A 12,730-nucleotide genomic window follows, 5' to 3' on the forward strand; every position below is an offset into this window, starting at 1 on the left:
ACTAGATTGAAGGGATGCCCCAGATTTTACAGTGTTTACAGTTTGCACTTATTCCCATGAAGTCTTATATTGTATTCCCCCCCAGACTCTCTGAAAATTCACCTTTTCAAGGAAGCTTATTCTGGCCTATCTCTAACATTGTGCTTCAGATCCGCTCCAGACACCCCTGTCCAAAAATCATGCATAGCCGAAATAGCTCAGTTGGGAGAGCGTTAGACTGAAGATCTAAAGGTCCTGGTTCGATCCCGGGTTTCGGCAGATGATTTTGTCAATACCAGCAGCGGTTTATTGAGCAACCTTTACATTATTTAGAATCATAATAATAATAATAATAATAACAATTTGTCACCATATGACTTCTGATTCAGTTCAACCATTTTGTAAGAGATACCAAAGAATGAATGCAACGTACAGTATGAAACAATAGCATTAAAAATCAGTGTTGCACATATAGGTATTGGCAAAATGATACAATAAGTGAGAGCAAGCAAAGTGGATTGTGTGCTGTATTTTTGTTTATATGAGGCGGGCATCAAAAATAACTAAACTATTGCTAGGTTTTTTTACTCTCTGAAAGCTCTGAGACATCAAGACAGGTGAATAGTTCCTCCACCAGAGCTCCAAGAGACACCGGCTTCAGCGCGAAGAAGACATACATAAAACCGTCTTGCATTATTGGCGATACTGCTGTGCTTGTGACCATAGCATTAAACATCAACAGTTCACAGACTGGTGTTGGTCAAAATATTTAATGAGCAAATGGCAGCAAAGTTGGATGTTGTTCTGCATGTTGTTTCTATTTTTCTGATGACAGAAAATGGTCACAAAATGGATACACATAGTATCTTGTTATGTATAGACTTAGACTGTAAGCTCTTCGGGGGAGCAGCAAACTCTTTTTCCGGATCTTTCCTTTTATGTCTGTAGCGCCTTTTTTACCATTATGTTTCCTATAATTTTCCCCATGATGTCTCTTATTATTATATCCATGACAGATGTACTGTAGGATACTGTATCCCTAGCCATATATTTATTATATTCCAGTTTGTCACTTGTATTATTGCTGTGAAGCGCTATGTATATTCCCCTTATGGTGACAAACTGGATAATATTTCCATTATGTCTCCTATTATTTTCCATGGGATCTATTATTATTATTATTATTAATATTATTTTTTAATAATTATTATTATTATTATATCCTATGCAGAATGGTAGGATAGTGTCATCTAAAAAGCACATATTGATTAAATGGTTTGAAATGATGCACTTCCGTTTTTTGGCCAAGATTGTCTTGACACTTTACACCCCCAAAACTTCAATAGAGCCACACTAAAAAGACATCTCATTTCTTTTTGATTTCAAATGTACTTTTATGGTGCAGAAGCTGCATGCTGCCTGTGCCTTCAGTGTATGCATTTGGTCAGTGTGGTCTCTATCTGCCTCTCTGTCTCGTTAATGGCCAGTCAGCCTGTGTGATGATTGTCAGCAAATGTCTGTGTTGTTAGAGACGCATTGTGACATCATCACATATTACTGGCTGCTGATCGCGATGCCCGCCATTCTCCAATTTTTTTGGTGTGTAGTCAGTAGGGGAGATCACTGATTGATATGATGACTTCACTGAAGCCTGTTAGTGCTATTGATTGTAGCAAATACTCTCTTTTGTTTACCTTGCTGCGTTTGCCAATACAGTGAACAAGAAAAGGAAAAATTCAACATTTTAAAGTGTTTCAAGCATTATAATATATACTAGATTGTACTAGATTGAAGGGATGCCCCAGATTTTACAGTGTTTACAGTTTGCACTTATTCCCATGAAGTCTTATATTGTATTCCCCCAGACTCTCTGAAAATTCACCTTTTCAAGGAAGCTTATCTGGCCTATCTCTAACATTGTGCTTCAGATCCACTCCAGACACCTGTCCAAAAATCATGCATAGCCGAAATAGCTCAGTTGGGAGAGCGTTAGACTGAAGATCTAAAGGTCCCTGGTTCGATCCCGGGTTTCGGCAGATGATTTGTCAATACCAGCAGCGGTTTATTGAGCAACCTTTACATTATTTAGAATCATAATAATAATAATAATAATAACAATTTGTCACCATATGACTTCTGATTCAGTTTAACCATTTTGTAAGAGATACCAAAGAATGAATGCAACGTACAGTATGAAACAATAGCATTAAAAATCAGTGTTGCACATATAGGTATTGGCAAAATGATACAATAAGTGAGAGCAAGCAAAGTGGATTGTGTGCTGTATTTTGTTTATATGAGGCGGGCATCAAAATAACTAAACTATTGCTAGGTTTTTTACTCTCTGAAAGCTCTGAGACATCAAGACAGGTGAATAGTTCCTCCACCAGAGCTCCAAGAGACACCGGCTTCAGCGCGAAGAAGACATACATAAAACCGTCTTGCATTATTGGCGATACTGCTGTGCTTGTGACCATAGCATTAAACATCAACAGTTCACAGACTGGTGTTGGTCAAAATATTTAATGAGCAAATGGCAGCAAAGTTGGATGTGTTCTGCATGTTGTTTCTATTTTCTGATGACAGAAATGGTCAAAAATGGATACACATAGTATCTTGTTATGTATAGACTTAGACTGTAAGCTCTTCGGGGGAGCAGCAACTCTTTTTCCGGATCTTTCCTTTTATGTCTGTAGCGCTTTTTACCATTATGTTTCCTATAATTTTCCCATGATGTCTCTTATTATTATATCCATGACAGATGTACTGTAGGATACTGTATCCCTAGCCATATATTTATTATATTCCAGTTTTGTCACTTGTATTATTGCTGTGAAGCGCTATGTATATTCCCCTTATGGTGACAAACTGGATAATATTTCCATTATGTCTCCTATTATTTTCCCATGGTATCTATTATTATTATTATTATTAATATTATTTTTAATAATATTATTATTATTATATCCATGCAGAATGTAGGATAGTGTCATCTAAAAGCACATATTGATTAAATGGTTGAAAATGATGCCTCCGTTTTTTGCCAAGATTGTCTTGACACTTACACCCCAAAACTTCAATAGAGCCACACTTAAAAGACATCATCATTCTTTTTGATTCAAATGTACTTTTATGGTGCAGAAGCTGCATGCTGCCTGTGCCTTCAGTGTATGCATTTGTCAGTGTGTCTCTATCTGCCTCTCTGTCTCTTAATGGCCAGTCAGCCTGTGTGATGATGTCAGCATATGTCTGTGATGTTAGAGACGCATTGTGACATCATCACATATACTGGCTGCTAGGTGAAGAGAGAGAGAGAGAGAGAGAGAGAGAGAGAGAGAGGGAGAGAGAGGGAGAGAGAGGGAGAGAGAGGGAGAGAGAGAGAGAGAGAGAGAGAGAGAGAGAGAGAGAGAGAGAGAGAGAGAGAGAGAGAGAGAGAGAGAGAGAGAGAGAGAGAGAGAGAGAGAGGCTCCTCCCTCCCATGCAAATGAATGGAGTGAGAGGAGAGGAGAGGAGCAGAGGGACAGAAGCCTGTGCTGCTTCTGCTGTTAATGGGACAGGTTTTGGGGCGCTGTTTCTTGCTCTATCTCCCTCCCACCCACTCTCTCAGGGGTAGAAAGTTTTCAAGTGAGAGAGGAAAGGAAGGGTAAATGGAAGCTGAGGAGAGCTGGTCCTGTCCCTCTTGTTGGTAAAGAGGGTGCATCCACAAAGAGGTAAGGAGATAGGTTTATTTTAATTCAAGAAGGAGTGCCTGGTGGCGAAGCTGGCGTGCCCTGTCACACTACAGACCCCTCTGTGCGTGTGTGCGCGTGTGTGCGCGTATGTGCGCGTGTGTGCGCGTGTGTGCGCGTGTGTGTGCCTGTGTCTGCAGGGGGTATCAGTCCCATCCATAGATAACAGGGGTGCTGCCGCTGCTGCTGCTGCTGCTCATATTTTAGCAATAGGCACATCCCTTTGGTGTTAATTAGTGTTTGCAGTACCATCTTTTTGGCTTTTGTGTGTGCATTTTGCATTTGTGTGTGTGAGTGTGCATTTTATTTATTTATAAAATATTTTACCAGGAAGTAATACATTGAGAGTTACCTCTCGTTTTCAAGTATGTCCTGGGCACAGAGTAAAACAAATAGTACATGGTTACAAGTACAGTTACACATATGAACAGGGTATACATTATATACTGTACAAGACATTGCGTGCACAGTTAAAGAAAATGTATATTATGAGCGTATGAAACAGTTACAGTTTTGCATTTGTGTGTGTGAGTGTGTATTGCATGTTTTTTTAAAACACCTTATCTGTATAGAAAAAAAGCCTTCTTTTAGTAATGTACAGTTACAATATGAACATGTCCCCATCTCATCTCATCCACCTGACTCTGGATACGAAACATCCATGTATTCTTTTGTAACTTTTGTTCAATTTTCATACAATTTGCTTGCTCCATTTCAGAAAAATGAAATCTTTCAAATGGAAATAATTTGGAAACCGCTGTAACAAACAACACTGTACATGCTTATAGGTATATACATGCTCAGGGGTCGGTTTATGGATCTGTACACAATTATACATTGCCCACTTCGGCCATTTTAATTCCCCCTTTTTAAATTATTGTTACCAATATACATTTTGTGTGTGTGTGTGTGTGTGTGTGTGTTTGTGTGATGGGGTAGGTGGCGGTACTCAATGGCCGTGGCAATCTCGTCCTGAGTCCTGGTGACTGGAAATCATCATAATATAATAAATTGATTGAGTATGATTATAATTACTACAAATGTTCAAATAAAACCAAAATGTCGGCTAAGAAATGATATTGAAGCAATTTATGTTCATAAGTATGTAGGTGTGTATGTATAACTTTCCCCGACTAGCGCATTCTCTTCTTGCAATATTTCAATTGACATGCGCAATGAATACAATTCTTACAGTCACTTCCATTATCCTTTCTGTTTTCGGAATTGAATTAGCAAGAGATGGGTTTGCGCAAGTCTAAAATCAATGGGGGAAATAAAATGACATTTCTGTCAACAGTAACTTAAGATATGAACAAAAAAAGAATCAGCTTTCTTTCCCTGACCGGGAATCGAACCCGGGCCGCGGCGGTGAGAGCGCCGAATCCTAACCACTAGACAACCAGGGAAGATGCCTAGTATGGCGACAAAGGGTCTACTTACTGGGCTCCGATGATTCAACTCTCCTTCTCACCCAATCATCCACAGCCCTGGACATTCAGCTGTGTCTGATAACTGGGATTCAGCAGTGCAAGTTCCCAGACAGATTTGCCCTGCAGAAAGTGAAGCAGCCAGCACTGACGCACTTTCATGTAAGAGGGGAATTAGCTCACATGGTAGAGCGCTTGCTTTGCATGTAAGAGGTAGCGGGATCGATGCCTGCATTCTCCAAGTTTTTTGGTGTGTAGTCAGTAGGGCAAGGCCTTCCAGACATTCTACTATTACATGAGATCACTGATTGATATGATGACTTCACTGAAGCCTGTTAGTGCTATTGATTGTAGCAAATACTCTCTTTTGTTTACCTTGCTGCGTTTGCCAATACAGTGAACAAGAAAAGGAAAAATTCAACATTTTAAAGTGTTTCAAGCATTATAATATATACTAGATTGTACTAGATTGAAGGGATGCCCCAGATTTTACAGTGTTTACAGTTTGCACTTATTCCCATAAAGTCTTATATTGTATTCCCCCAGACTCTCTGAAAATTCACCTTTTCAAGGAAGCTTATCTGGCCTATCTCTAACATTGTGCTTCAGATCCACTCCAGACACCTGTCCAAAAATCATGCATAGCCGAAATAGCTCAGTTGGGAGAGCGTTAGACTGAAGATCTAAAGGTCCCTGGTTCGATCCCGGGTTTCGGCAGATGATTTGTCAATACCAGCAGCGGTTTATTGAGCAACCTTTACATTATTTAGAATCATAATAATAATAATAATAATAACAATTTGTCACCATATGACTTCTGATTCAGTTTAACCATTTTGTAAGAGATACCAAAGAATGAATGCAACGTACAGTATGAAACAATAGCATTAAAAATCAGTGTTGCACATATAGGTATTGGCAAAATGATACAATAAGTGAGAGCAAGCAAAGTGGATTGTGTGCTGTATTTTGTTTATATGAGGCGGGCATCAAAATAACTAAACTATTGCTAGGTTTTTTACTCTCTGAAAGCTCTGAGACATCAAGACAGGTGAATAGTTCCTCCACCAGAGCTCCAAGAGACACCGGCTTCAGCGCGAAGAAGACATACATAAAACCGTCTTGCATTATTGGCGATACTGCTGTGCTTGTGACCATAGCATTAAACATCAACAGTTCACAGACTGGTGTTGGTCAAAATATTTAATGAGCAAATGGCAGCAAAGTTGGATGTGTTCTGCATGTTGTTTCTATTTTCTGATGACAGAAATGGTCACAAAATGGATACACATAGTATCTTGTTATGTATAGACTTAGACTGTAAGCTCTTCGGGGGAGCAGCAACTCTTTTTCCGGATCTTTCCTTTTATGTCTGTAGCGCTTTTTACCATTATGTTTCCTATAATTTTCCCATGATGTCTCTTATTATTATATCCATGACAGATGTACTGTAGGATACTGTATCCCTAGCCATATATTTATTATATTCCAGTTTTGTCACTTGTATTATTGCTGTGAAGCGCTATGTATATTCCCCTTATGGTGACAAACTGGATAATATTTCCATTATGTCTCCTATTATTTTCCCATGGTATCTATTATTATTATTATTATTAATATTATTTTTAATAATATTATTATTATTATATCCATGCAGAATGTAGGATAGTGTCATCTAAAAGCACATATTGATTAAATGGTTGAAAATGATGCCTCCGTTTTTTGCCAAGATTGTCTTGACACTTACACCCCAAAACTTCAATAGAGCCACACTTAAAAGACATCATCATTCTTTTTGATTCAAATGTACTTTTATGGTGCAGAAGCTGCATGCTGCCTGTGCCTTCAGTGTATGCATTTGTCAGTGTGTCTCTATCTGCCTCTCTGTCTCTTAATGGCCAGTCAGCCTGTGTGATGATGTCAGCATATGTCTGTGATGTTAGAGACGCATTGTGACATCATCACATATACTGGCTGCTAGGTGAAGAGAGAGAGAGAGAGAGAGAGAGAGAGAGAGAGGGAGAGAGAGGGAGAGAGAGGGAGAGAGAGGGAGAGAGAGAGAGAGAGAGAGAGAGAGAGAGAGAGAGAGAGAGAGAGAGAGAGAGAGAGAGAGAGAGAGAGAGAGAGGCTCCTCCCTCCCATGCAAATGAATGGAGTGAGAGGAGAGGAGAGGAGCAGAGGGACAGAAGCCTGTGCTGCTTCTGCTGTTAATGGGACAGGTTTTGGGGCGCTGTTTCTTGCTCTATCTCCCTCCCACCCACTCTCTCAGGGGTAGAAAGTTTTCAAGTGAGAGAGGAAAGGAAGGGTAAATGGAAGCTGAGGAGAGCTGGTCCTGTCCCTCTTGTTGGTAAAGAGGGTGCATCCACAAAGAGGTAAGGAGATAGGTTTATTTTAATTCAAGAAGGAGTGCCTGGTGGCGAAGCTGGCGTGCCCTGTCACACTACAGACCCCTCTGTGCGTGTGTGCGCGTGTGTGCGCGTATGTGCGCGTGTGTGCGCGTGTGTGCGCGTGTGTGTGCCTGTGTCTGCAGGGGGTATCAGTCCCATCCATAGATAACAGGGGTGCTGCCGCTGCTGCTGCTGCTGCTCATATTTTAGCAATAGGCACATCCCTTTGGTGTTAATTAGTGTTTGCAGTACCATCTTTTTGGCTTTTGTGTGTGCATTTTGCATTTGTGTGTGTGAGTGTGCATTTTATTTATTTATAAAATATTTTACCAGGAAGTAATACATTGAGAGTTACCTCTCGTTTTCAAGTATGTCCTGGGCACAGAGTAAAACAAATAGTACATGGTTACAAGTACAGTTACACATATGAACAGGGTATACATTATATACTGTACAAGACATTGCGTGCACAGTTAAAGAAAATGTATATTATGAGCGTATGAAACAGTTACAGTTTTGCATTTGTGTGTGTGAGTGTGTATTGCATGTTTTTTTAAAACACCTTATCTGTATAGAAAAAAAGCCTTCTTTTAGTAATGTACAGTTACAATATGAACATGTCCCCATCTCATCTCATCCACCTGACTCTGGATACGAAACATCCATGTATTCTTTTGTAACTTTTGTTCAATTTTCATACAATTTGCTTGCTCCATTTCAGAAAAATGAAATCTTTCAAATGGAAATAATTTGGAAACCGCTGTAACAAACAACACTGTACATGCTTATAGGTATATACATGCTCAGGGGTCGGTTTATGGATCTGTACACAATTATACATTGCCCACTTCGGCCATTTTAATTCCCCCTTTTAAATTATTGTTACCAATATACATTTTGTGTGTGTGTGTGTGTGTGTGTTTGTGTGATGGGGTAGGTGGCGGTACTCAATGGCCGTGGCAATCTCGTCCTGAGTCCTGGTGACTGGAAATCATCATAATATAATAAATTGATTGAGTATGATTATAATTACTACAAATGTTCAAATAAAACCAAAATGTCGGCTAAGAAATGATATTGAAGCAATTTATGTTCATAAGTATGTAGGTGTGTATGTATAACTTTCCCCGACTAGCGCATTCTCTTCTTGCAATATTTCAATTGACATGCGCAATGAATACAATTCTTACAGTCACTTCCATTATCCTTTCTGTTTTCGGAATTGAATTAGCAAGAGATGTGTTTGCGCAAGTCTAAAATCAATGGGGGGAAATAAAATGACATTTCTGTCAACAGTAACTTAAGATATGAACAAAAAAAGAATCAGCTTTCTTTCCCTGACCGGGAATCGAACCCGGGCCGCGGCGGTGAGAGCGCCGAATCCTAACCACTAGACAACCAGGGAAGATGCCTAGTATGGCGACAAAGGGTCTACTTACTGGGCTCCGATGATTCAACTCTCCTTCTCACCCAATCATCCACAGCCCTGGACATTCAGCTGTGTCTGATAACTGGGATTCAGCAGTGCAAGTTCCCAGACAGATTTGCCCTGCAGAAAGTGAAGCAGCCAGCACTGACGCACTTTCATGTAAGAGGGGAATTAGCTCACATGGTAGAGCGCTTGCTTTGCATGTAAGAGGTAGCGGGATCGATGCCCGCATTCTCCAAGTTTTTTGGTGTGTAGTCAGTAGGGCAAGGCCTTCCAGACATTCTACTATTACATGAGATCACTGATTGATATGATGACTTCACTGAAGCCTGTTAGTGCTATTGATTGTAGCAAATACTCTCTTTTGTTTACCTTGCTGCGTTTGCCAATACAGTGAACAAGAAAAGGAAAAATTCAACATTTTAAAGTGTTTCAAGCATTATAATATATACTAGATTGTACTAGATTGAAGGGATGCCCCAGATTTTACAGTGTTTACAGTTTGCACTTATTCCCATGAAGTCTTATATTGTATTCCCCCAGACTCTCTGAAAATACACCTTTTCAAGGAAGCTTATCTGGCCTATCTCTAACATTGTGCTTCAGATCCGCTCCAGACACCTGTCCAAAAATCATGCATAGCCGAAATAGCTCAGTTGGGAGAGCGTTAGACTGAAGATCTAAAGGTCCCTGGTTCGATCCCGGGTTTCGGCAGATGATTTTGTCAATACCAGCAGCGGTTTATTGAGCAACCTTTACATTATTTAGAATCATAATAATAATAATAATAATAACAATTTGTCACCATATGACTTCTGATTCAGTTCAACCATTTTGTAAGAGATACCAAAGAATGAATGCAACGTACAGTATGAAACAATAGCATTAAAAATCAGTGTTGCACATATAGGTATTGGCAAAATGATACAATAAGTGAGAGCCAGCAAAGTGGATTGTGTGCTGTATTTTGTTTATATGAGGCGGGCATCAAAATAACTAAACTATTGCTAGGTTTTTTACTCTCTGAAAGCTCTGAGACATCAAGACAGGTGAATAGTTCCTCCACCAGAGCTCCAAGAGACACCGGCTTCAGCGCGAAGAAGACATACATAAAACCGTCTTGCATTATTGGCGATACTGCTGTGCTTGTGACCATAGCATTAAACATCAACAGTTCACAGACTGGTGTTGGTCAAAATATTTAATGAGCAAATGGCAGCAAAGTTGGATGTGTTCTGCATGTTGTTTCTATTTTCTGATGACAGAAATGGTCACAAAATGGATACACATAGTATCTTGTTATGTATAGACTTAGACTGTAAGCTCTTCGGGGGAGCAGCAACTCTTTTTCCGGATGTTTCCTTTTATGTCTGTAGCGCTTTTTACCATTATGTTTCCTATAATTTTCCCATGATGTCTCTTATTATTATATCCATGACAGATGTACTGTAGGATACTGTATCCCTAGCCATATATTTATTATATTCCAGTTTTGTCACTTGTATTATTGCTGTGAAGCGCTATGTATATTCCCCTTATGGTGACAAACTGGATAATATTTCCATTATGTCTCCTATTATTTTCCCATGGTATCTATTATTATTATTATTATTAATATTATTTTTAATAATATTATTATTATATCCATGCAGAATGTAGGATAGTGTCATCTAAAAGCACATATTGATTAAATGGTTGAAAATGATGCCTCCGTTTTTTGCCAAGATTGTCTTGACACTTACACCCCAAAACTTCAATAGAGCCACACTTAAAAGACATCATCATTCTTTTTGATTCAAATGTACTTTTATGGTGCAGAAGCTGCATGCTGCCTGTGCCTTCAGTGTATGCATTTGTCAGTGTGTCTCTATCTGCCTCTCTGTCTCTTAATGGCCAGTCAGCCTGTGTGATGATGTCAGCATATGTCTGTGATGTTAGAGACGCATTGTGACATCATCACATATACTGGCTGCTAGGTGAAGAGAGAGAGAGAGAGAGAGAGAGAGAGGGAGAGAGAGGGAGAGAGAGGGAGAGAGAGAGAGAGAGAGAGAGAGAGAGAGAGAGAGAGAGAGAGAGAGAGAGAGAGAGAGAGAGAGAGAGAGAGAGAGGCTCCTCCCTCCCATGCAAATGAATGGAGTGAGAGGAGAGGAGAGGAGAGGAGCAGAGGGACAGAAGCCTGTGCTGCTTCTGCTGTTAATGGGACAGGTTTTGGGGCGCTGTTTCTTGCTCTATCTCCCTCCCACCCACTCTCTCAGGGGTAGAAAGTTTTCAAGTGAGAGAGGAAAGGAAGGGTAAATGGAAGCTGAGGAGAGCTGGTCCTGTCCCTCTTGTTGGTAAAGAGGGTGCATCCACAAAGAGGTAAGGAGATAGGTTTATTTTAATTCAAGAAGGAGTGCCTGGTGGCGAAGCTGGCGTGCCCTGTCACACTACAGACCCCTCTGTGCGTGTGTGCGCGTGTGTGCGCGTGTGTGCGCGTGTGTGTGCCTGTGTCTGCAGGGGGTATCAGTCCCATCCATAGATAACAGGGGTGCTGCCGCTGCTGCTGCTGCTGCTCATATTTTAGCAATAGGCACATCCCTTTGGTGTTAATTAGTGTTTGCAGTACCATCTTTTTGGCTTTTGTGTGTGCATTTTGCATTTGTGTGTGTGAGTGTGCATTTTATTTATTTATAAAATATTTTACCAGGAAGTAATACATTGAGAGTTACCTCTCGTTTTCAAGTATGTCCTGGGCACAGAGTAAAACAAATAGTACATGGTTACAAGTACAGTTACATACATGAACAGGGTATACATTATATACTGTACAAGACATTGCGTGCACAGTTAAAGAAAATGTATATTATGAGCGTATGAAACAGTTACAGTTTTGCATTTGTGTGTGTGAGTGTGTATTGCATGTTTTTTTAAAACACCTTATCTGTATAGAAAAAAAGCCTTCTTTTAGTAATGTACAGTTACAATATGAACATGTCCCCATCTCATCTCATCCACCTGACTCTGGATACGAAACATCCATGTATTCTTTTGTAACTTTTGTTCAATTTTCATACAATTTGCTTGCTCCATTTCAGAAAAATGAAATCTTTCAAATGGAAATAATTTGGAAACCGCTGTAACAAACAACACTGTACATGCTTATAGGTATATACATGCTCAGGGGTCGGTTTATGGATCTGTACACAATTATACATTGCCCACTTCGGCCATTTTAATTCCCCCTTTTTAAATTATTGTTACCAATATACATTTTGTGTGTGTGTGTGTGTGTGTGTTTGTGTGATGGGGTAGGTGGCGGTACTCAATGGCCGTGGCAATCTCGTCCTGAGTCCTGGTGACTGGAAATCATCATAATATAATAAATTGATTGAGTATGATTATAATTACTACAAATGTTCAAATAAAACCAAAATGTCGGCTAAGAAATGATATTGAAGCAATTTATGTTCATAAGTATGTAGGTGTGTATGTATAACTTTCCCCGACTAGCGCATTCTCTTCTTGCAATATTTCAATTGACATGCGCAATGAATACAATTCTTACAGTCACTTCCATTATCCTTTCTGTTTTCGGAATTGAATTAGCAAGAGATGGGTTTGCGCAAATCTAAAATCAATGGGGGGAAATAAAATGACATTTCTGTCAACAGTAACTTAAGATATGAACAAAAAAAGAATCAGCTTTCTTTCCCTGACCGGGAATCGAACCCGGGCCGCGGCGGTGAGAGCGCCGAATCCTAACCACTAGACAACCAGGGAAGATGCCTAGTATGGCGACAA

General features: G+C 39.8%; 7 non-coding genes across 7 annotated transcripts; 4 read left to right on the forward strand and 3 right to left on the reverse strand.

Annotated features, from left to right (window-relative positions):
* The first annotated feature begins 186 nt into the window (after window positions 1–186).
* TRNAF-GAA (transfer RNA phenylalanine (anticodon GAA)) lies at window positions 187–258 on the forward strand. Its single transcript has one exon. It is a non-coding gene; the product is annotated as a tRNA-Phe (tRNA).
* A 1,684-nt stretch (window positions 259–1,942) lies between these two features.
* TRNAF-GAA (transfer RNA phenylalanine (anticodon GAA)) lies at window positions 1,943–2,015 on the forward strand. The gene has a single exon. It is a non-coding gene; the product is annotated as a tRNA-Phe (tRNA).
* Window positions 2,016–5,041: 3,026 nt separating this feature from the next.
* Window positions 5,042–5,113, reverse strand: TRNAE-CUC (transfer RNA glutamic acid (anticodon CUC)). The gene has a single exon. It is a non-coding gene; the product is annotated as a tRNA-Glu (tRNA).
* A 665-nt stretch (window positions 5,114–5,778) lies between these two features.
* TRNAF-GAA (transfer RNA phenylalanine (anticodon GAA)) lies at window positions 5,779–5,851 on the forward strand. The gene has a single exon. It is a non-coding gene; the product is annotated as a tRNA-Phe (tRNA).
* Window positions 5,852–8,854: 3,003 nt separating this feature from the next.
* On the reverse strand, window positions 8,855–8,926 carry TRNAE-CUC (transfer RNA glutamic acid (anticodon CUC)). The gene has a single exon. It is a non-coding gene; the product is annotated as a tRNA-Glu (tRNA).
* Window positions 8,927–9,591: 665 nt separating this feature from the next.
* Window positions 9,592–9,664, forward strand: TRNAF-GAA (transfer RNA phenylalanine (anticodon GAA)). Its single transcript has one exon. It is a non-coding gene; the product is annotated as a tRNA-Phe (tRNA).
* Window positions 9,665–12,637: 2,973 nt separating this feature from the next.
* On the reverse strand, window positions 12,638–12,709 carry TRNAE-CUC (transfer RNA glutamic acid (anticodon CUC)). The gene has a single exon. It is a non-coding gene; the product is annotated as a tRNA-Glu (tRNA).
* Between the last annotated feature and the right edge of the window lie 21 nt (window positions 12,710–12,730).

The sequence above is a fragment of the Ascaphus truei genome, unplaced genomic scaffold (assembly GCF_040206685.1).
Source record: "Ascaphus truei isolate aAscTru1 unplaced genomic scaffold, aAscTru1.hap1 HAP1_SCAFFOLD_1073, whole genome shotgun sequence".
Classification (NCBI taxonomy): Eukaryota; Metazoa; Chordata; class Amphibia; order Anura; family Ascaphidae; genus Ascaphus; species Ascaphus truei.